The sequence below is a fragment of the Bos grunniens genome, chromosome 5 (assembly GCF_055505025.1).
Source record: "Bos grunniens cultivar Pamir isolate PY7600 chromosome 5, Bosgru_T2T1.0, whole genome shotgun sequence".
Taxonomy (NCBI): domain Eukaryota; kingdom Metazoa; phylum Chordata; class Mammalia; order Artiodactyla; family Bovidae; genus Bos; species Bos grunniens.
In genome coordinates this window covers 59,607,797-59,632,708 of record NC_141169.1, presented here as the reverse complement: position 1 = coordinate 59,632,708, position 24,912 = coordinate 59,607,797, and the positions used below count along the sequence as shown (strand labels likewise).

At 36.1% G+C, this 24,912-nt stretch overlaps 4 pseudogenes; 3 read left to right on the top strand and 1 right to left on the bottom strand.

Annotated features, from left to right (window-relative positions):
• The first annotated feature begins 585 nt into the window (after positions 1-585).
• On the top strand, positions 586-1,534 carry LOC147372159 (olfactory receptor 6C3-like; annotated as a pseudogene).
• A 4,401-nt stretch (positions 1,535-5,935) lies between these two features.
• LOC147372158 (U2 spliceosomal RNA) lies at positions 5,936-6,079 on the top strand (annotated as a pseudogene).
• Positions 6,080-12,521: 6,442 nt separating this feature from the next.
• On the top strand, positions 12,522-13,484 carry LOC147372157 (olfactory receptor 6C1-like; annotated as a pseudogene).
• Positions 13,485-16,726: 3,242 nt separating this feature from the next.
• On the bottom strand, positions 16,727-17,655 carry LOC147372156 (olfactory receptor 6C3-like; annotated as a pseudogene).
• Positions 17,656-24,912: the final 7,257 nt, after the last annotated feature.

Sequence of the window (24,912 nt, the reverse complement as noted above, 5' to 3'; positions counted from 1 at the left end):
ATTCATGTTGATAATTACATTCATAAACCCCAATATAAAAATAAAGCTGGTAATTAAATTATTAATCATTAAATATTTTAAAGTTTATTTTATTTGCTAAGAAAATCGTGAATTGATTTCTTGTTTCATAAAAGGTGGTGTTACTTTATTCTTTTAAGTTTCATCTATATCTTATGATTGAATTAAGATCATCCACTTCTCTTTTAGATGGCAGTGTTTTCTGATACCTGACAAAAAATGATGTATGTTTTATAGGATTATCCCAACAAAACTGCAAGGACTTGCATAAACTAGACAAAGCAAAAAGTATCAAATTCATTTATCATCTCTGAATAATATGACTCATATAAAGATTTCCTAACTTCTCCTGTTAGATTTAGAATAAGAGAACTATTATATAAAACATGACCCACAAATACATTTTAAGAAAAATTGTAAATAAGGTATTAAACGAAAACAATATTGGCATGAATTAGAATGCTTTAGAAATGATGATGATATTGTTCATCATGAATTATATTTTTCATCTATTCCTTTAATACACTTTCTATCTAAATATATTTAAAAGAAGAAAAAGGAAGGGAAAAAGAGAAAGAAATGAACCACACAGTGATCACAGAGTTTGTCCTTCTAGGCCTTTCTGATGATCCTGAGCTTCAGATTGTGATTTTCCTCTTTTTATTAATCACATATGTATTAAGTGTCACTTGGAAACCTGACCATCATCACCCTAACCTGGGTGGACTCCCATCTCCAGACACCAATGTATTTCTTCCTCTGAAACTTCTCTTTCTTAGAAATCTCCTTTACTACTGTGTGCATCCCTAGATTTCTGGGGGCAATTATTACCAAAGACAAGACTATTTCTTACAACAATTGTGCAGCCCAACTATTTTTCTTTATTTTCATGGGGGTGACTGAATTTTACATTCTGACCGCCATGTCCTATGACCGCTATGTTGCCATCTGCAAGCCCCTGTTTTACACAACCATCATGAGCAGGAAACTCTGCAGCCTGCTTGTGCTCTGTGCTTGGCTCGGTGGGTTTCTGACCATTTTCCCACCCCTTATGCTTCTCCTCCAGCTGGATTACTGTGCTCCCAATGTCATTGATCACTTTGCATGTGACTATTTCCCCCTTTTACAATTGTCTGGCTCAGATACATGGTTCCTAGAAATAATTGGTTTTTACTTTGCTTTGGTTACCTTGCTATTCACTTTGGCCTTAGTGATTTTGTCATATATGTACATTATCAGGACTATTCTGAGAATCCCATCTGCCAGTCAGAGAAAAAAGGCCTTCTCCACTTTTTCCTCTCACATGATTGTCATCTCCATCTCCTATGGAAGCTGTATATTCATGTATGCTAATCCCTCAGCCAAAGAAATGGCGTCATTGACAAAAGGAGTAGCTATTCTCAATACCTCTGTGGCCCCCGTGCTGAACCCCTTCATCTACACCCTGAGAAACCAGCAAGTGAAACAAGCCTTCAAAGACATGGTCTATAAAGCAGTCCTTTCTGCCAATAAATGATTTTTTGGTCAACTTTAAAGGGCAGTTTGGCTAATTCCTGAAGTCCCTTAAAGTCTGTATAACTATGGTTGGTCTTTATAGTCTCTTAACATGCCACCTGACAGTTAATATATTATTTTTCCAGTCTGCTGCTTCTACTTCCATTCCTGTTTCTCCAGTGTATTATTTTTTGACATTTAAAAATATAATAAGGTTATTTCTCATGCAGAACTTTTGTAAAAATGAAATGTATTTCTTTAAGACATAGCACAATGTGAAAGATGGTTTTAATTCTCTTCATCAGTCCCTGAAAAGATCCTATTATACCACCTTGTACTTCAAATACAGAGTTTCAAAATGAGTGTGTAATTTCCTGTGTATTTTCAAGATGAACATTAATATTTCCTATGGTTTAAAGAACCTATATATTCTGTGTGATATTATGTGTGAAGTGAAAATATCTCCTGTCATATCAACAAACAAGAAACGTCACAGCCATCAGCAATTTCTGGTCTCCAAATGTGAATGAGAGCTCCCAAAACTGAGAATCAATAGAGTCTCATTCCCTCATGGTGATTGCTGAGTACCTGGGGGTGATGCAAGAAGTAGCCACTTGCAACTCTTTAAGATGAACAAGGGAACCGGATATGGCCCCAGATAGCTGAGAAGGAAATGGCAACCCACTCCAGTGTTCTTGCCTGGAGAATCCCAGGGATGGGGGAGCCTGGTGGGCTGCCATCTATGGGGTCGCACAGAGTCGGACACGACTGAATCAACTTAGCAGTAGCAGTAGCAGCTGAGGTGTTTATGAAAGGAATTAATTCAGTGGACCTAGAGGCTTGCATCTTCCCATACCTAGAATGTTAAATTCCTTAATTTGATACCTGATCTTTGGTGTTCAGACTGCCTGCTCTCTTTGTTGCGAACTTGTATATAGTCTGATTCCCTCTCCTGTCTTCTTGAAGCAGTTTTCTCAGAGCTACTGAGGTGCTGTTTCCTGGGCTCAGAGTCCTAAACATTCCCATCAAATAAAATAGCTCTCTTCTTTCAGGTTGTGACTATATTTTTTTAATCGGCATACACTAAATTCAATCCAAAGAGGTATGTACTCATGCATCAGACTTTTAATGTCAAGATATTTATTTTGTGAAATTCAATACATGTTTTGAAGGTAAATATTGATCACGATATCATGTAATTTGTATATAATTCACATGTTCTCTATTATTTTGGGAAAAAATTCATTCAAATAATTCAGAATAAATTCAATAAAACTAAAACACTGCCACTTTCCTGATTTTAGTGATAATATTTATGACGGTTATTTTGAGGTCTTTGTCAAATGTTTAAAAACCTCCATTTGTTTAGGGTTAAATTTTTGAGGTTTATTTTATTTGATTGGGTTATTTTCTGTTTCTTCTTTTCCCTTGTAACTTGGTGTTTTTACCTACACCAAGTGGCGGTTCAACCGTCATTCCAGTATTTTGGAGTTGGATTTATTCAGGACTTCATCATCATCAAGTCCACCAAGAGATTTGGGGGCGTCTCACATATTTTATGAGCATGACTTTGGGATGCTTCAGAGGGCCCCTGACACAACACAAAGAGCCATTAAACCACCTGAGTTCATTAGACATGTTAGGTTACATGGGAAATATTGTTGAAGGGATGATAAATCGTCTCAGGTCATACAATATGGTTGACTTACTAATATATATATATATATATATATCCTAAAATTATGTGGAATTCGTATAGATCTGATATGCCCTGATAAAAATGTGCTCAATTATAATTCTAGTTATCATATTAGTGTTATATATCACAGCAATGGCCAGGCTACTTTGTCAATTGCAATTTAATCAGATTTTTAACATGCCTTCTATGGTTTCACTGTGATGCCTTTGCAAGAATACAGCTATTTCAAGATTTACGGAAAAGACTTTTCTAACATTAACCAATAAAAACTTTTGTTTGTTTGTTATCTGGTAAACTGGTAACAGGCTGGAATTTAGCCAATTCTCTATGTTAAGAGAACAAAGTTTTCTTAGATTGAAGCTTTCAATAACAGATTATGAATTTCTTTGCCTTTAAGTATTTTATTTGTTTTTTAAATCTTTTGTTACTTTGGTAAAGTAAATAAGAATTATTAAAGATTATGGTACATGTAAAAGCTTATTCTGCTTCTATAAGAAATAACCCTTCACTGTTAGACTTTTGCTATTTGATGTCCTTAAAACATGGCAATAGTCTACTCCTAAGTCAGAGAATTAAAAATGGGTTAACAATAGCTGTATATCAAAGAGTCAGGGCTATGGGAAATCCAAGACGGCAGCTTGGATTTTTCAGGCTCCCTGACAAACCTCATTTTTATTTGATAGGTTAAAGCCTTCCCTGGCAACAGGGTTAATGCCCTCACAATGACAAAAAAAAAAAAATGTATTTCACTTAATATTAAGTTCTAATTTTGTTAATTAAGGTCTGTGTTTACTACGACTCACTTCTGAGATAGTTCCTTACTGTTATGTTATATTGATAAAGGTTTAATTAAGTTATTAAAAAGGACACTCTAAGTTTGTTTCTTAAGCTTATCTCAATAGACAACCTTTCGATGTTCAACGAGGAGAGTCACACCTGTCTATAGTCATTTAACCAAGTCAGATGACCCAGGGTATGCTGGGCTTACCTAATGAAAGTTCTTGACTTAAATTCTTGCTTGTGACTTTATTAACAGCTGTTAACTGTACTATTTTCTATGTCTCTTGTATCAGAAGATTGTTTCTTATGTTAGTAAATGTGTGACTGAGCCTGTGATAAAATGCTGATAAGCAGTTCCATAAGATCAAAGATTGTAATAGTGTAACTCTAGATATGGGAAGAAGCAACAAGAGGGACTATATTCCTGGACCAAGAGGCTAGTAAGACAGGTATGGTCCGGAGACTTTTGCTGCTCACAAGACCTGGTCCAATAACAGCACCCTGAGTGGCCAATCAATGAAATCTTCCCTGGACCTGGAATGAGCCTTCCCAGCACTGCGGGGCACAATGGGCATGAAGTGCACCCAAAGCATGGTCAAATATGTGGACCCTGCTGACTGGGAGTTGGCACTTGCCAGCTGCCTCTACAAAGATTATATCATGACCACTGCAAGCTGCTGACCTTCAACACCCCTTAAAAGGAGCTCAGGATGGAGATCAGAAATAAGGCACTCTGTGCTCTGGGAAAAGCCCAGAAGAACTGGCCTTCAGATAGTCAGATGTTTTCAGGTAAAGATTTTATGAGCCCAAATTCTTGCATCTTCTTGTACCTAGAGAAACACTAATGTCACGAACAAATGTCTGGCCCTGGTTCTCCTGGCTAGCCCCTGAGCAGCTTTCCTACTTCTTCTAATCTTTGGGCCATGTACCTTTAACTTTTTTGTTAAGTTTGTTTCTTCTAGAATACAACAAATATCCAAGTGGTAGTACAACAAGAATATCCTCTGACCAACCCAAAGACAATGCTGAAACAAATCACCTTATCATTCCATGGACTCTCATCTCCCTCCATAAATGCACCCTGACAAGGAAGCAGGCAAAGGGAACCCAGAGCCCCATGACACCCCTGTACAGCCTGAAGAAGCCAGAGTGGCCATCATTCCTCTTCTCCTGAGACTCAGTTCCCAAATGCCTAAGAAGGGAAATAGGTAGATAGTTAGACATGAACAGGCTATCAACAGGGACCAAAGAATTGGCCCTAAAAATAAAGGAAGGGAGGAATGTGGTGACCCAGGGACTAAAAAGCAGATAAAACCAAGGAGGGTCTTGGAATGCAGGAACAGAAAAAGCAGACACATATGGTCCTTCCCTTCCCCCATGTCATAACTATTAACGGATTTCAGGTCCTCCTGAGCAGTATAACCTGTCTCACCTCCTACCTCACACAAGGAAGGTATTTGCCTTACTCTTCCCTACCCAGTATGCATGCCTCATTCAATCAGCAAGTGACCCGCAAGACACCTATCCCATTCCTTGTACTTGTACCCTGGGTATAAAAGTGGACTAAGGACTGTTCAACGTTGGTTCTCCCTTGAGCTGGCTCAGTGTTCTAACAGCATCTCTCATTCTTTTTTCTTTCTTTTTTTAAAAAATTTATTTATTCTTTTATTGAAGGGTAATTAATTGCTTTACAGAATGTTGCTCTTTTCTGTCAAAGCTCAACATGAATCAGCCATAGCTATATATATATCCCCTCCCTTTTGAACCTCCCTCTAAACTCCCTCCCAATCCCACCCGTGTTGATGCAGAGCCCCTGTTTGAATTTCCTGAGCCATACAGCAAATTCCCCTTGACTATCTATTTTACATATGGTAATGTAAGTTTCCATGTTACTCTTTCCATACATCTCACCCTCTCCTCCCCTCTCCCCATGTCCCTAAGTCTATTGCTTCTCAGGCTTTTGGCTAAGATCAAGTGTAGTATCTCTTCTTATCAGCATCTCCCACTCTAATAAACTTTATTTCCCTCTCATTCTATATGTCTGGAAATTCTTTTCCAACCTGTGTACAGACCACGACAGTATCTTCTATATTTGTGTTTGGAGATTCCTTGGTAAGCTGATTAAAGTTTGGGTCATATCTATTTTGATCCTGTATTGTCCCTAGTGCTCCTATAGTACCTAAAGCTAGAAGAATCTCAATAAATTTTGTTGAATGAATAATAGTGATTGAGTCAATAGATGAGGTTTATTTCATTTTCTGTCCTTTCTAAAATTAGGTTAAAAGGAATTTGAGTTGTAAATTCTTATAAAATAGATTTTATGCTTTCAGTAATTACTGGAACACTAACAATCAATCAGATGAAAACAGGACCTCTGGTAGATCTTTCTCAATGATTAGTATCACTATTATAGAAAAATAACCTGAAAAGTTTTTTTGAAGAGTTTGAACAGTTTAAAGTGTATTTAATCCAAAATTTCTCATAAATTTCACTGGAATTCACTGAGTATGATATTTTTTCTCATTCTTGTTTTTATTGTGCTCTATTTGATTTTTAATTTTTTTTATTTAGTAGCACAGAGAGCAACTTTATAGAGACATTTTATAACATAAGTAAGGAAAATGTAATGTTTACTCATAAGATTCATTCACCACAGTATTTTAGTCAGCAAGGGGGAAAAGGTCTATTCTTCAGAGAAATGGTGATTTAGGATATTCAGGAAATCCCTTCCAAAATCCTGTACATTTAGATATCTTCACATAGATAGTAAGCAAAATAATCCATTTGCTTCTGGCTTAGTTCTCATGCTTTTCTATCTGTTTGGATATTATCTGCAAAGTTTTCTGTTTCAGTAGTGATATAAATGTTGATAATATGTTTATAATCCTTAGTGTATTTCCTCTTGGCCCTGTTGTCACATTTGATTCACTGGAGTATTTCCCATGAGCCTTGGCTATATGGTGGATAAAGCAACATTTGCCTCATGCAGGTTAAAATTCATATAGAAATCACATCCAGAAAGGACCACAGTAACTCCATATCTTGCTTCCCTTCACTGTGTTTGCTCCCATGGCTTCCATGTAATATGTATCAAGGAAATTTATCTATAGAAATAAGGTAATTCCAAATGTGTTGAGATAGAGCATTCTTAGAAATGTTCAATATCTTATCCTAAAATTGAAATAGTGACCAGGTTTTTAAAATAGCTTCAGTCACCTGAAGTGATGCATTTGTACAAAAAGAGGTAAGACTGTAAAGTAAAAGCCAATGACAACTTTTTCTTAGCATTGATATATACATTCTTAGCTTAACTTTTCATTACATGGAGATGAATAATTTGGAGTTGCCTTTCCTTTCTGTAAATATCAAGGGTTATGAAGAATGAGCACATTAATACTTTCTGTTTCTTTTTTACTCATTTTTAGAAAATTATTTACTCATTGTTAGAAAATTACTCTTTGAGTTTGGTCCTCCTCATTGAATATATGTTTGATAAATAACACATACTTCGGTTCAAGCAGAAAGAATTTAGAATACCAATTTGACCACTTACTAGCTATATGATTTTGTTTAATATTTAGCCTCTCATTGTTAGGTTATTCAAACATTACACAAAGCTATTGCAATGAGTCTATTCAGATCAGATCAGATTAGATCAGTCTCTCAGTCGTGTCCGACTCTGTGACCCCATGAATCGCAGCACGCCAGGCCTCCTTGTCCATCACCAACTCCCGGAGTTCACTCAGACTCACGTCCATCGAGTCAGTGATGCCATCCAGCCATCTCATCCTCTGTCGTCTCCTTCTCCTCTTGCCCCCAATCCCTCCCAGCATCAGAGTCTTTTCCAGTGAGTCAACTCCTTGCATGAGGTGGCCAAAGTACTGGAGTTTCAGCTTTAGCATCATTCCTTCCAAAGAAATCCCAGGGCTGATCTCCTTCAGAATGGAATGGTTGGATCTCCTTGCAGTCCAAGGGACTCTCAAGAGTCTTCTCCAACACCACAGTTCAAAAGCATCAATTCTTCGGTGCTCAGCCTTCTTCACAGTCCAACTCTCACATCCATACATGACCACAGGAAAAACCATAGACTTTGTTGGCAAAGTAATGTCTCTGTTTTTGAATATGCTATCTACGTTGGTCATAACTTTCCTTCCAAGGAGTAATCATCTTTCAATTTCATGACTGCAGTCACCATCTGCAGTGATTTTGGAGCCCAGAAAAATAAAGTCTGACACTGTTTCCACTGTTTCCCCATCTATTTCCCATGACGTGATGGGACCGGATTCCATGATCTTTGTTTTCTGAATGTTGAGCTTTAAGCCAACTTTTTCACTCTCCATTTTCACTTTCATTAAGAGGCTTTTGAGTTCCTCTTCACTTTCTGCCATAAGGGTGGTGTTATCTGCATATCTGAGGTGTTCGATAACTGCATAAATCTTAGCATTGTCTCTCAAACGAGTTTCCTCAAAAATGGTTATTAATTTTTATATTGGGATCATCTTCCTCAAAGGTAATAATTGATTTTACTTTTAGGAATAATAATAAAAATAGTATTTACTCTGGGAATGCATGCTTTAAAACTTTTATATAATTTCACTTTTCTTTTAATTAAATTAGCCCTCATAATAATTCCTTGAAATATTATAGTCATGTTCAAGTTGGAAAAGAAACCTATAACTCAGAGAGTTGTATTTTTAATAATTTCTCTTGGAATACAAATCCCTAATAGTCTCACATGTTTTTAACTAAAGTTAAGTCCTGATGCCATATTTTTATAAGAATGTATTTCCTTTTTAATTTAAAAATTATCTTCAGACATAGATAATAGTTAAAACTGAGACAATTAGGGCAGAAGCAACATTTCTAGGAAATTATACAGATTTTGAGAGTGACTTAGGTCTTTACAGTTTTCCCTTCATTATTCCTATTCATACTTATTGGTGCTTTGATTTGATTTCCCTTTTCCATTCAGAAAGAAACAAGGACTTTTTTTTTTTTTAATTAGAGGACTGAGAGAAACAGGACTCTGAACTAATTGTAGGACTAGCAAAGGCAGTCATAAAGTAATATTCTGAAAATAATCTAAATTGACTCTTATGAGTTGTTTTTATTTTTTTCCCTTACAGTCATGATGATGTTTTTCCATGGTATTAGATGTCAGCAAACACAATCAGGAGTGGAATGAATCATTCTAGAAAAAATTACCCAAGATATCAAATTTAATAAATATTCTGTTTTCTTCTGTGACAAGTTATTCTAGCTTATAAACCTAACACCAAGAAAAAGATCCTCAAGCGAAAGGAAAAGATAAAGAAGTGGAATACTATGTCGTATGCAAAGAGTGCAAACTGCCTTGAGGATATATGTGTTCATAGAATTACTTATGATTTCCTTAGGAGTCTTAAAATTATGAAGAGAAAATTCAGTACACATAGAGAATGTGAGAAGCTAATTTGTTTCCAATTATATTGTGGAATTTAGAGAGCTTCCCACTCGTGTCTCACAATTTATATAAAATAAGGAATGTAATCTTTAATAAACATTTAAATATTGTCACTTTTTTAAATTGGTGAATTTGGGGAATGCTAGTGATCTTTTCTCAAAGAAGCCATGCTTACACTTTACTATGGAATAGCACGTGTGTCCTGAAAATCACTTCCAGTTATCTTATTTAACACGATGGCCAGCATTTGTTTATCATATAGGTTAATTTTCACTTTCAATGAGCCACATGCCTGTTTCGACAATGAGATCCAAGACACTGTTGCTAAGTCACTTCAGTCGTGTCTGACTCTTTGAGACTCTATGGACTATAGCCTGCCAGGCTCCTTTGTACATGGGGATTCTCCAGGCTGAATACTGGAGTGGATTGCCATGCCCTCCTCCAGGGCATCTTCCCAACCTAAAGATGGAACCCACATCTCTTATGTCTCCTGAATTGACAGGCGTGTACTTTACCACCAGTGCCACCTGGGAAGCCCTTATCCAAGACACTAGAATTCATTACAAAGGAAGGGACAGAAAGGAATATGTAACTTGTTATCCTAAGTTCCATGGGACTAAGGGAAAAAAAGTTTGAATGAGTTGTAAGGAAAAAAAAAAAAAACTCGGAAATGATGTCCTAGAAATTTGCATATATTCTTCATTACTTTACCAAAACCATCCCAGGAATAATTAACACCTCACATTCCAGAAGTGGTTTACACATCAGAGTCATCAGTTCAGTTCAGTTCAGTTGCTCAGTCATGTATGACTCTTAGACACAGTTGTTAATTACAGATGGTTTTTGTTAACTGAGAACAATGACTTTTATATTTGTAAATATGTATCAAATTCTGGGTTGCCTGAATTTATTGAGGGAACTCAGCTTCCTTTTAACATAAAATCATTATTATTACTGTTAATTCGAATGACAAAAGTTTTCATTGCTATTTCATGTTTATACTAATACACTGACAAAATAGAGATTCTATTAAGGGAAGATTAATGTAGATGCTTCCCAGGTAGCACAGTTGGTAAATAATCTGTTTGCCAATGCAAGATTTGCAAGAGACTTGGGTTCAATACTTGGATGGGGAAGATCCCCTGAAGTAGAAGATGGCACCCGCACTCCAGTATTCTTGCCTGGAAAGTTCTATCAGCACAGGAGCCTGGTGGGCTACAGTCAATGGGGCTGCAAGTGTTGGACACTTCTGAGAAACAGAAACGGACAGAAAATACTAGTAACATTTAGATGGCATAAATTTTGAAGAAAAAATATTCTCTGGAAGGTAATGTTTGTTTTCAGATATTCATATACTTTGGTTGAGAGCTTAGCTGAAGAGCCAATGGAGCGAAGCAACCATCTGTGGGATTATGACTGAACACCTCTAAGTGAGAGTCCTGCCCATGCAGAATGATATGTTAGCATTACAGGAGTCTTGACTGGCGTTGGATAGCTGGTCCCTCAACATCCCTCCTGGCAGGACTCCCCGGGGTCCCTAAGGGAGCGTCACCCTGTTCTTTGGGACCAGGGTCAGGTGCAGAGAGCCCTTCATCCTGGGACTGGGTGCAGCCAGAAAGGTAGTCATTCCTTCACCCATCACGGTGCCCCAATTTGTAGGGAACCTGGTGCTAAACCATTCATAGATGACCTAATTCTGGTTTGGGATTTCCTATGTAGCAGAGCTGCATAGGAATCAACAAAGTTGATTGACACTAGTTCCGTCTAGTCAAGGCTGTGGTTTTCTGATGCTGGGAGGGATTGGGGGCAGGAGGAGAAGGGGACAACAAAGGATGAGATGGCTGGATGGCATCACCGACTCAATGGACTTGAGTATGGGTGAACTCCAGGAGTTGGTGATGACAGGGAGGCCTGGCATGCTGCAATTCACAGGGTCGCAAAGAGTCGGACAGGCCTGAGCAACGGAACTGAACTGAGCTGACTGATGTAGCAGAGCAGCTCCGTTGCTGCTATCTACTGAAAGCTTCAATAATTTGGCCAGTTGATGCCAAGAGCTGAGTCATTGGAAAAGACTATGATGCTGGGAAAGATTGAGGACAGAAGGAGAAGAGGACGTCAGAGGAATGGCATCACCATGGCAGGATGGCATGGATGACATCACCAATGCAATAGACATGAACTTGAGCAAACTCTGGGAGACAGTGAGGGACAGGGAAGTCTGGCGTGCTGCAGTCCATGGGGTCACAACGAGTCGGACACGATTTGGAGACTGAACAACACATTTTGGTTTCCTTAACTCATAACACAGATGCAATCTACCAAACGTCCACTCTGCCTCTTCTCTTGACTGTCTAATATCTGAGAAGACCGCTGAAGCAAATCCATTATCTGCATTCCTTTATTCCATTATCTGGGGCCTCAGAAGAGGAGGATAAGGTTGGGAAGTTAATATGAGTCTGAGTGGAAACTTAGAAATCTGTCATGTTATTAAAGATTTCATTCCAATGACTTTTATTTTGGAGACATATTCACTGGTTGACTTTTTCCTGACACATTTAGGTTTTCTATATTACAGTAGAGAATAACAATACAAGGAACCAGCTGACACAAACTAGGATAGGATGATTTTATGGGGCTTGAAAAAAGATGATGTCTTTCCCAACAGGAGGGAATCCTCCAAGAGTGGGGGGTGGGGCATTTTACAAGTCAACAGGTAGCATTTATTTTACTGTATTTCCTAGGTTTTAGAAAGATCTAGGTGATAATCCCTCCGTTTTCAATTCAGGTATGTGATTTGGATGAGATTTTTTAAAATTATTTCTACTCTGACTGAAACCTGTAAAACAGGGATTTGATAAAGAAATATTCTATGTGAAACACACATACTGGCATATGGTAAAAACTTACTTTAAAGTAAGTTACCTATTTTTTTTTTTTACCTTGTTTTTAAAAATCTCCTGAATTATGTTAGCATGGCATAGTAAGTTTACTTTCAGAGACAAATCCCATTGTTATACATGGATAATCCCCTTTTCTGTGTCTTCCCTTTGTGTTTTCTCCTGACGGTTACTTAAAAGGAGAAGTAAAATGAGAAACAACACAGAAATAAGAGAATTTATCCTCCTGGGACTGTCGGACGACCCACAACTTCAGGTTGTGAACTTTGTCTTTCTGCTCATCACCTACATGCTCAGCATCACTGGGAACTTGACCATTATCACCCTGACCCTGCTGGATATCCACCTCCAGACCCCCATGTATTTCTTCCTCAGGAGTTTCTCCATATTGGAAGTTTCATTCACAACTGTCACTATTCCCAAGTTCTTGGCCACCATTATTACGGGAGATAAAACCATCTCTTTTAATGATTGTATGACTCAGTTATTTTTTTTTCATTTTCTTGGGAGTCACTGAGCTTTACCTTCTGGTTGCCATGTCCTATGACTGCTACATTGCCATCTGCAAACTGCTGTATTACTTGACCATCATGAATCACAGAGTCTGCAGGCTGCTTGTCTTGGCCTCTTGGCTGACTTCATTCTTAATTATATTCCCATTACTCATGTTCTTCATACAGCTTGATTACTGTAAGTCCAATGTTATCAACCATTTTATTTGTGATTATTTGCCTTTATTATACCTTTCTTGTTCAGACACCAAATTCCTAGAGATACTGGGGTTTTCCTGTGCTGTGTTTATTCTATTGTTCACTTTAGCATTAATAATTCTGTCCTACACATATGTCATCAGAACAATTTTGAGGATCCCTTCTACAACTCAGAGGACAAAGGCCTTTTCCACGTGTTCGTCCCACATGATTGTCATCTCCATCTCTATGGCAGCTGCATTTTCATGTGTGTGAATCCATCTGCAAAAGACAGGGTCTCTTTGAGCAAGGGAATAGCTGTGCTAAATACCTCAGTAGCACCCATGCTGAACTCCTTTATCTACACTCTTAGGAATCAGCAAGTCAAGAGAGCCTTCATGGACATGGCAAGGAAGACTATGTTTTCTCAAGGAAATGAAAATATAAAAGTCCCTGTTTCATAAATTAGATGCATATAAGTGAAGAGCAATTAAATTAAAATCCAGATTTTTCAAAATTTATTAATATCCACACAGCCTCCCTAGATTCATTTTCATCATTTATATTTTTATTGTCAGCAGTTTACTAAGGATATTTGCATATGTGTATTTTATTTTTGCCATTTAAATTTGAACTCTTCATATGTGTACATATATACGTACACATTTTTTTCCATTCAGATTGCAAACCTTCTCTCATGCACTTTTCTTCTGGTGAAATTTCAAAATGCAAGAGAGAATAGCATTTTGTGATTTCACCAGAATTACTCTTTTCAGTAATTGAGTAAATATTGTATCATGTTTAACCTTATTTTTTATTACCACACAAGGACAATAAACATAATCTGATAGTCTCATTAGAACATTACATATACTCTCCTTTTCATATTGTGGCCAATTTAGTAACTACATGAAAAACAGTACAACTTAAAAGAATGATGTAATTACACTTTCTTGAGAAATCAAATAACTTTTCTCATTAGTGAGTTTAACATTTTCTGTGCTGTATAATTTATCAACTCAAAGACTATTATAATGAAGCAAACTATGAAAGCTATTAGGGAAAACTATGAAATAGCCTCCACTTTTTGGGGAACTCTAAAATTAACATATGTATCATAATAATTCTTTTAAAATGCCTGAAGAAATTATCAATTAAAAACAATACACAACGTGAGAGTTGCAAGTTAAATTTTATTGGGGCAATATGAGGATTGCAATCCAGGAGAAGACCTCAGATATCTGTGAGAAACAGATCTAAAGAGGTATAGGGGAAGGACAATATATATGTGATTTGGCAAAAAGGGAGTACATGTATTCAAGCACATTTCTTTTTGTAGAAAGTTTCTGCTCGTCTCATGAAAAGTCTGCTAGTTATGAGAAACAATCGTCACCATGAAGAATTTTAGTGTTTTTGTTGATATGAGGAGATACAAGAATTGGGCTCATAAAATCAGCTCCTGAGACTGTTTAACTATCTGAAGGCCTGTCCTGCCAGTTTTCCCAGAGCACAAAGTGCCTCACTCCTGCTTTCCACACGGAACTCCTTCAGGCGGTGTTGAACATCAGTAGCTGCACAGCACATGATTTAACCCTTGTAGAGGCAGATGGCAAGCACTCATGGCAAGTGCCAATTTGTAGCTGACAAAATAAATATTACTGGATACCAAAGATGACCGCATTTACTGTGGTCAGTTGTATATTTAAATAAAAGCTTGATATTAAGCTGATCTTTTGATAATCAGTAGCTAAGGTGTGTTATAACTTTCTCATATTTGTGACTATTCTGAGATAATAGCTTGTACATACAATTCTTTTAATTGCCTCTTTAAGTGATATGCCTAATCAATAGGAGTAAAGAAGGTAACAAGAGCAAAGTTTTACCATATATAAACTTGAGGGTTTTTGTTAAAAATGCTTATTTAAGCATTATCATATTGGAAATTGTACTGATTAGAATATATATGAATAATCATACAAAATCATGCAATTCTGGCCCTGAACACTTTTTTCGTTTCTGTTTTCCCTGAAGTCAAAAATTTATATAATGATGAAAGGTACTCAAACTCATCCCTCATTTTTTTTTATTTTATTTTATTTTTTAACTTTACAATATAGTATTGGTTTTGCCATATATCAACATGAATCCTCCACAGGTGTACATGTGTTCAGGACAGGGAACACATCCCTCACTTTTAAACCATTATTATACAAAGACTGTAAACATAACTCATAGGCAAGCTTTTCCTGATATTCACATACCAAACTCAGTTGAGAGTCTTAGATCTATCATTTGATGAAACACAAGAAAAACAACTTACAAAAATAATACTGAGATTTCCACGTTGTAGGGAAGTCATGCCATTACTTTCTCCTTCCCTCATGCTGAAACATTTATAATTTCTAAGCTTGATGGAAGCATGTGAAAATACTGAAGTTTAGACTTGATTGAGGGTTGTGAGTTCTTATTCACTCAATAAAAATATACCATAAATAGTAGATAGGTTAGTTCTGGGAATTAAAAGATCTGTAAAAATTTTACAAAATTTATATAGGAGCCTACGCTGATATTTTCAGGTAATGCAGCTCTCTACATCATTCTATACAAACTCTTTAGTGTTTAGTTTAAATGTTTGCTATCAGTATAATCATTTTGATTATCAATAGCAGGGATCAAAACAGACTTTTTCTGTAAAAGGGTAATACATTAATAATTTAGGGTTTGTAGGCATGGTGTCCCTGATTCAATTACTCGGTTCTTCCTGTCTTTATTTTTGATGCAGCTATGAACAACATGTAAATGAAAGGGCTCAGGTGTGTTCAATAAAACTTTTAACAAAAATAGGTGGTGGGTCAAATTTCCCAGTGAGCAATGGATTGTCCACCAACCTCCTCTCTTAGAATTTTACTAACCATTGACCCATATATTATTTCTTATTTAAAATAAGGTAGTATGACTAATAGGTCCATCTAGTCAAAGCTATGGTTTTTCCAGTAGTCATGTATGGATGTGAGAGTTGGACTATAAAGAAAGCTGAGTGCTTAAGAACTGATGCTTTTGAAATGTTGTGTTGGAGAAGACTCTTGAGAGTTCCTTGGACAGCAAAGTGATCCAAATAGTCCATCCTAAAGGAAATCATTCCTGAATCTTCATTGGAAGGACTGATGTTAAAGCTGAAACTCTAATACTTTGGCCACCTAATGTGAAGAACTGACTCATTTGAAGAAACCTTGATGCTGGGAAGGAAGGAAGGTGGGAGGAGAAGGGGACGACAGAGGATGAGATGGCTGGATGGCATCACCAACTCAATGGACATGGGTTTGAGTGAACTCCGGGAGTTGGTGATGGACAGGGAAACCTGGCATGCTGCAGTTCATGGGGTCGCAAAGAGTCAGACACGACTGAGTTATTGAACTGAACTGAAGACTGAAGTTTTCAGAAATCCACATTATTCCTGAGATTCTTTTTCTCAAACAAAATTGCTTATGTTGTAACATTTTATACTTCATCAAATACATATGAATAAAAAACAATTTACAGAAAATTCTGAAGCAATATTCAGCTTTATTCAATTTATCTGGTGCAATGTGTGGGGAAGTTCAGAATAGGAATAAATAAAAAGGAATCATATAACTGTAGTGAAAGAGTTTTGAGAGAATATGAATGAAGAAATAATTGACCAGAACTTTATTTTTTAATGCTACAGTTAGTTGCATTTACTGGAGAAAAAGATAAACTTTTGGATGGTATCCTTAAAGGCTTGCTACACTTGCTGGTTCCTCAGTGTATATATAAACAGATTCATCATAGGAGCAACAGGAGTATCCAGAATTGCTACTCCTTTCATCAAGGATGTCTTTTCTTTTGCTGAAGGGTTGATATACACAAATATACAGCTTCCATAAGAGATGAAAATGACAATCATGTGAGAGGAGCATGCAGAAAAAGCCTTTTTTCACTGACTGGCAGAAGGCAGTCTCAGAATTGTCTTGATGATGAACATGTAGGATAGAATTATTAATGCCAAAGTAAAAAGCAGAATCTCTATTGCAGAGTAAAAACCAATCACTTCAAGGAGCCATGTGTCTGAGCAGGATAGTCGCAAGAGAGGGAAATAGTCACAAGTAAAGTGATCAATGATATTAGAACCACAGTAATCTAACTGGAGAAAAAGAATAACAGGTGGGAAGATGTTTAAGAACCCTGCCAGCCAAGCACAAAAGACAAGCAATACACAGACTCTGTTGTTCATGATGGTTGTGTAATGCAGGGGTTTACAGATAGCTACATAGTGATCATAGGACATGGCAGTTAGAAGATAAAATTCAGTGATACCCAAGAAAATGAAGAAAAACAGCTGAGTTGTACAATTGTTGTATGAAATTGCTTTGTCCCTGGTGATAATTGTGCCCAGAAATCTAGGAATACAGACAATTGTAAATATAGATAAGTTCCTGAGGAAAAAATACATAGGTGTATGTAGATGGGAGTCCACCAAGGTGAGAATGATGATGGTCATATTTCCAGTGACAATATATATGTGATGATTAAAAAGAGAAAAATCACAATCTGAAGCTCTGGGTCATCTGATAGCCCCAGAAGAATGAATTCTGTGCGTCTTGCGTGGGTTTTCATTTCTGATTATTTTCTCCCTCATTAGAACAGAAAACGTATGCTCTCCCTGAAGTTGCTCAGTCATGTCTGACACTTTGCAACCCAGTGGACTATAGCCTACCAGGCTCCTCTGTCCATTCAAATTTTCCAAGCAAGAGTACTTGAGTGGGTTGCCATTTCCTTCTCCAATATGCTCTCCCTATAGGACATAAAAAACGTTAAAAGATATTTGCGGATAGAATACAAAAGTTTTAAAGCTTCCATCATGAAGTAGTGTTTGACATTGAAAACCTCTCTTCCCATACAGTAACTTCTCCAGTTTCCTTTCAACCTTTCATTCAAGTAATGAATATTATCTGAAGTTAAATATTGAGCTCTCATCTTCAAAAATACACTCTCACAGGCCATGGATGAAATAAAAGTTACGTGTTAACATTTAAACTGGGACATTTCTTCTACTGTTTTCTTTATTAAGATTTCAAATTATTCGTTAAAATATTTAGCTTCTTTGGTGATAATATGATAATATTTAATTTATTCTTCTCCTTTCCTCCGTATTATAAAAACCAGTATGCTTTGTAGATAATCTAAATACAGAGTTTATAATCTTACAGAGGCTATGTAGCCCTCTTCCACATTTATATTTTGAAAAACTGAGGCCCACTTGTTTAGGAACTTTCACAAGTTTAAATGACTCATGTACATAGTAAATATCTCACTTTAGAATATGTGTTTTCCATGGGAATATTTTTTTGGTGTTCTCTGCTTTCTTATGGGTTTGGTTGATGCAACCCTTTCCCACATCATTGTTTTCTATTTCTGATAAAAGGCTGGAAGGACAAGAGAGTGTAACTTCTGCTACTAAAATAAATATTGTCTAAAAATAGTTTAGTTCATGCAATGAGCACATCAGTTTTCTTTTGTTTTACAATATTGTTTTAGAAAGTGACCAAGTAGATGGTCAAAACTTTTACTGGGAAGCAAATATTCCTTTACATGCTATGCTATGCTAAGTCACTTCAGTCGTGTCCGACTCTGTGCGACCCCATAGACGGCAGCCCACCAGGCTCCCCCATCCCTGGGATTCTCCAGGCAAGAACAGTGGAGTGGGTTGCCATTTCCTTCTCCAATGCATGAAAGTGAAAAGTGAAAGTGAAGTGCTCAGTCATGTCCGACTCTTAGCAACGCCTTGGATTGTAGCCTAACTGGCTCCTCTGTCCATGGGATATTCCAAGCAAGAGTACTGGAGTGGGGTGCCATTACCTTCTCCGATTCCTTTACCTAGAGAATGTCATTTCATTTCTGTAACAGAAAACCATTTAACTTAAGAAAAGTTAATGAAAAGCCCTAGACTTATTGGTGTGCTGGTTCTTTAGGACTCTATGAATAGTCTTCTTGTTAGTAAACAATCACATTTTCATATCAAAAAGGTTTTGAATTCACAAACCCATAAACAAATACTAATTTAAAACATTTTAATGAGAAGGAATCATATTATTATACTGGAAAATAACAAAGATACTTACTCCCTGGTTCTTCTTGATGATTTAGTCTCAAATTTTAAAGTCTGATTACTTCCATATTTAGATAAATTCAGAGGTGGAGAATTGAGTTGGCAACTTATTTGGTTTCTTTTGTACTCTCAAATCAAGTATGGTGATTTAACTTTGTCATGGCTCTCAAGGTTTATGGTTCTCATTATGGTTAGACTGGTAATATTTGACCCACAATATCCTTCATTCCTGATGCTGCAAAATTTGAGGAATATTTTCATTATAATGCAATGCATAGTTGCTCTTTGTCTGTTACCCAAGCTCTGTGTAAAAACTTAATTACACCTGGGCAGACTCATAAAGTACTTCTTACACTTGCTCCTTTTCATATAATATGAAACACTACTTACTAAGACATTTTCTTTGTACTAATGCAAAGATTTTAAATGAATATTTTGTAATTCTATGATAATCTATCTATACAATTTAAGTAACATTTTCCTTAGGCTTCAGAGCCTAACATATTCTACAAATTCTACTTTGAAAAACAGAAAATAGGAATGTTCTTCTCTATGTATGTCATACACATGGAACTGGATTTATTTTATCTGTCTCATGTTAACCCAGGGGAATTTAAGCAAAGAGAGTGCCAATGAGGCATCATTAAAGATACATGTGAGTCAGTTTTGTAAATATGGATACAAAAATGTAAAAAGGCAAAATGACTGAGATACATGAGGCAACTTCAGAAACAGCATGTGATATTGAGTGCATGAAAATTTAATTTAGATTTGACTCTTGTATGATTGGGGCTTCCCTGGTGGCTCAGAGGTTAAAGCATCTTCCTGGAATGCAGGATACCCGGGTTCGATCCCTGGGTCAGGAAGATCCCCTGGAGAAGGAAATGCCAACCCACTCCAGTATTCTTGCTTGGAGAATCCCATGGAGGGAGGAGCCTGGTAGGCTACAGTCCATGGGGTAGCAAAGAGTTGGACACGACTAAGTGACTTCACTTCACTCACTTCACTTGTATGATTATGTTTAAGGAATATACTTTTTTCTCCCAGAAATTCTGGATTTACCCTTAAGAGAGTTAGTGTGCTTATATCCCTTGAATTTTGAGTTTGGATCATAGAAACAATGAGTCTCTACAAATAGATTTGTATTTGTACAACTCCAGAGAGGCAGTTTTTAAACATTTACCAGAAATCGATAGTCCTTCTCATTTAGAACATCTGTCAGCCATGCAGTGGATATTCAATAAATGTAAAATAAATAAACATATTTAAATAATTTATGTGCAGAGTCAATCCCTGTTAGTCAACAGAACCTTAACAACTGATTGCAACATGTATTATTGGTAAAGAATTTGAGAAAGAAAATATTAAAGAATCACTAGTTGGATACACAAATAAAGGTGAAGTCTCTCACCATGGCAGATTTCAAGCTATCAGTGTACCCTTACTGAGCTCAGAGGTGAGAACAGACTTGCAACCATTGGCTCCCAGGATGTGGTCCAGGCAAGCTCCAGCACACCACTGCTGGGAGTGCATCAGTTCATCTACAAAGTAGATAAAGGTCCCTGCTTTCATGGAGTGAGGGATGTAAGGGAATACAGACAATAAACCTGAACATAATTGACTAGTAAACTATATATATGGTATATCATATGTTAATGAGTAGTTTGTAAAAGAAGAGAAAACTGAAAAATCTTGGAAGTAGGGAGATACTGTAATATTAAAAAATGTCATTGGGGTAGATGTTTGTCATTGAGGTGACATTTGAACAGAGACCTAAAGGAGTGGAGGGTGCTAACCATGCAAACATCTGGGAAAGGAGACTTTCCAGTAAAAGAAATATTTAGTGTAAGACACTAAGGCACTAGGAGGAAAATTGTGTTATTTGCAATGAATGACACATTTGTTTCTTCCTTTCCAATACTTTTATATATATTTAGTTTTCTTATGATAGTTCCCTGGATAGACCTTCCAACAGAGTACTAAATGAAAGGAGTTATGGTGATAGTTCTCATTTAATAACCGATTTTATCAAGACTTGGCTACTGTTTAAAACATTAAAATTGTTAGCTATCATTCTTAACTTATGAATATTATCAAATATACACTAAGATAGAGAACTGGAGAAATAAGTTTCATCTACAGATCAAGCAGACTGAATAAATATGAGGGCTTTTAAAATATTTGCATTAACTCTCTTTTTAAAACTTTAAAGAATTTTATTAATATGTATTAAACAAGAACTGAAATAGAGTACTTTTTTATCCCTGTATATTTTCAGTATGAATTCCTAAAATACATGTTTGATTTTTGTTTAACCATGATGCAATTTTCAAGCTAGTAAAATTAACCAAAGGTCTTTGGTATTATTTATCATCTTGCAATACTCAGAGGTACCCAGTTGTCCCAAAATATCATTTTGCCTTAACTTGTTCAAATTGAGTTAAACAAGGAACATATAGCATATCTAGTTGTGATGATCTCATCAGGTTGTTTATGCTACCGAGAAAAAAATATTCTGTTGTATTTTACTAAGAGACTGTTAAGAATCATGACTGGTCATTGCATTTTGTTCAAGGATATGTGATTTTCTTTTTTCAACCTTTGATTTTCATCTTTAATCCTTTAATGTAACGGATTCCACAAATAAGCTTTCTACAGATAAATTACTTTTGGGATAAAATCATATGTAACATGAAATGCTAGTTTTGATACTTTTAGTACTTTATCTTTTAATTTAGGGTTCAAATTGTTGATGATATTTAATTTCTTACATTATTTTTTGATATCAAGAATAAAAATCTCCAAAACTGAGTTAGAAATGCTTGTCTCATCTTTTCCTCTGGAAATAATTTATAAGATTATGCTAATTTACCTTCATAATAAAAAGAGCTGGAGTTAAAATTAAAACTTACATCTATTATTGAATTTTCACATTTCAATCAAGTTAGCCCATATTAAACAAAGAAAATAGCATATGGGTTAATGTTTATGGCAAAAGCCTAAAACAGGGGTGAGTGAACTAAGGTTTATGGGCCAAATTTGGCCCAGTTCCTATTTTTGTTAAAGAAAGCTGTGGTACATATACACAATGGAATATTACTCAGGCATTAAAAAGAATGCATTTGAATCAGTTCTAATGAGGTGAATGAAACTGGAGCCTATTATACAGAGTGAAGTAAGCCAGAAAGAAAAACACCAATACAGTATACTAACTCATATATATGGAATTTAGAAAGATGGTAATGATAACCCTGTATGTGAGACAGCAAAAGAGACACAGATATATAGAACAGTCTTTTGGACTCTGAGGGAGAGGGCGAGGGTGGGATGGTTTGGGAGAATGGCATTGAAACATGTATATTATCATATGTGAAACAAATCACCAGTCCAGATTCAATGCATGATACAGGGTGCTCGGGGCTGGTGCACTGGGGTGACCCAGAGAGATGGTGTGGGGAGGGAGGTGGGAGGGGGGTTTAGGATGGGGAACACATGTACACCCATGGTCGATCCATGTCAGTGTATGGCAAAACCAATAAAATATTGTAAAATTAAAAAAAAAGATAATGTACCATAGCATTACAAAGAAAAAACAAAAAGTTTTATTGGACATGCCTGAGCCCTTCCATTCACACAATGCTTATAGCAGCATTCGTATTACAAAGATGGAGAGTTGAATAGTTTCAACAGGGACACTATGGTCTGCAAATTCTAAATTATTGATATATTGCCCTTTTACAGAAAACTTGTGTTTACCTCTGATATTGATAATCAGTGTTTACATGCAGATTGCAAACATTTATATTGACCACTAGGAGTTTGTAAGAGTTATGTGGAGAGCTCCATTATCTGATAATATCAGCATAATTTGTAATTCATTTACAGTTCTTTTAATTCCCAGACTACAGTTTATGGTATCAAGAACTCACAATCATCAATCAAGTCTAAACTTCAGTATATTCAAATGTTTCCAATTAAGCTAGGAAATCATAAATGTTTCAGCATGAGGGGAGGAAATAGTAATTCCACAACTTTCCTACAAAGTCAAAATCACCTCAGTATTTTTTTTCTAATTTTATTTTATTTTTAAACTTTACATAATTGTATTAGTTTTGCCAAATATCAAAATGAATCTGCCACAGGTATACACGTGTTCCCCATCCTGAACCCTCCTCCCTCCTCCTTCCCCATACCATCCCTCTGGGTCCTCCCAGTGCACCAGCCCCAAGCATCCAGTATCGTGCATCGAACCTGGACTGTTTTTAATAAGTTGTTTTATGGAGTTGAGCTGTAGGAGTTGCTTGTATATTTTTGAGATTAGTTGTTTGTCGGTTGCTTCATTTGCTATTATTTTCTCCCATTCTGAAGGCTGTCTTTTCACCTTGCTAATAGTTTCCTTTGATGTGCAGAAACTTTACTAACGCATGTATATGGAATTTAGAAAGATGGTAACGATAACCCTGTGTACGAGACAGCAAAAGAGACACTGATGTATAGAACAGTCTTATGGACTCTGTGGGAGAGGGTGGGAAGATTTGGGAGAATGTCATTGAAACATGTGAAATGTCATGTATGAAACGAGATGCCAGTCCAGGTTCAGTGCACGATGCTGGATGCTTGGGGCTGGTGCGCTGGGAAGGCCCAGGGGGATGGTATGGGGAGGTTGGGAGGGAGGAGGGTTCAGGATGGGGAGCATGTGATTTTTTTTTAAAAAATAAAAAAAATAAAAAATAAAATAAAAAAAAGAACAACAACAACAAAAAAAAAAAATAAGTTGTTTTATTTGTTTTTCAGTAAATTTTGGACTTCTGTCTCTCAATTGATGATAGTACATGAATATCAGGAAGAATTTGGCTCCATGAATTACAATTACACTCTTTCTGGATAAATGTTTTAAAAATGTAGATGAGGTTGAGTATCCCTCATTATTATTCCAAGTTTTGACTTCAGGGAAAACATAAAAAAATAAAAATTCAGTGTCAGAATAGCATAATCTTGTATGAACATTTTATAAATTTTAATCAATACATTTTCCAAAGTAATGCAATTTTAGTGCCTAAAATACAGTAAACTTACAATTTTTCTTTAGCCTCAATTAACTTTGCCAATGTGAGCTTCATTATCCCTACTAATTAGGTTTGTCATTTAAGCAGATTATTGAATGAATTGTATCTGTAAGATATTACCTCAAAATAGCCACAAATATGAGAAAGTTACAGAAACTCTTAGCTATTGACTATTGAAAAGATCAGCATAACATCAATCATTTATTTAAATATACAACTGGCCACAAAAAAATGTAGTCATATATGGTATCTGGTAATATTCATTCTTGAACCTTTCTTTAAGAATTGTTACAGCATATATGTTAGTTAAATATTTCCAAAAAGGGGGTTATTTCACAGTTTTGCTAAATGTATATATTCATATTGATAAATTATATGGCACAGAAGATTTAAGCTGAGTAAAAAGAAAAGTTTTTGAGTTCTCAGAAAATATAATTACATTATGTTCTTAGTCGTATTGTTTTCATGTAACTACTAGGTAGGCCACAATATGCAGAGGAGAGTATATGTAATAGTCTAATGAGATGAACAGATTATTCATATGGTCATTGTAGAGTAAATTAAAAATAGTGCTTTACATGATTTAATATTTCCTGAAATTCTAGAAAGAGTGTTTTCTGGTGAAATCATAAAACACATGTCTCTCTTGAGTGCTCTTGCTCTGCCTCTTCTGTCTTTAATTTTTTAACAAACATTGTC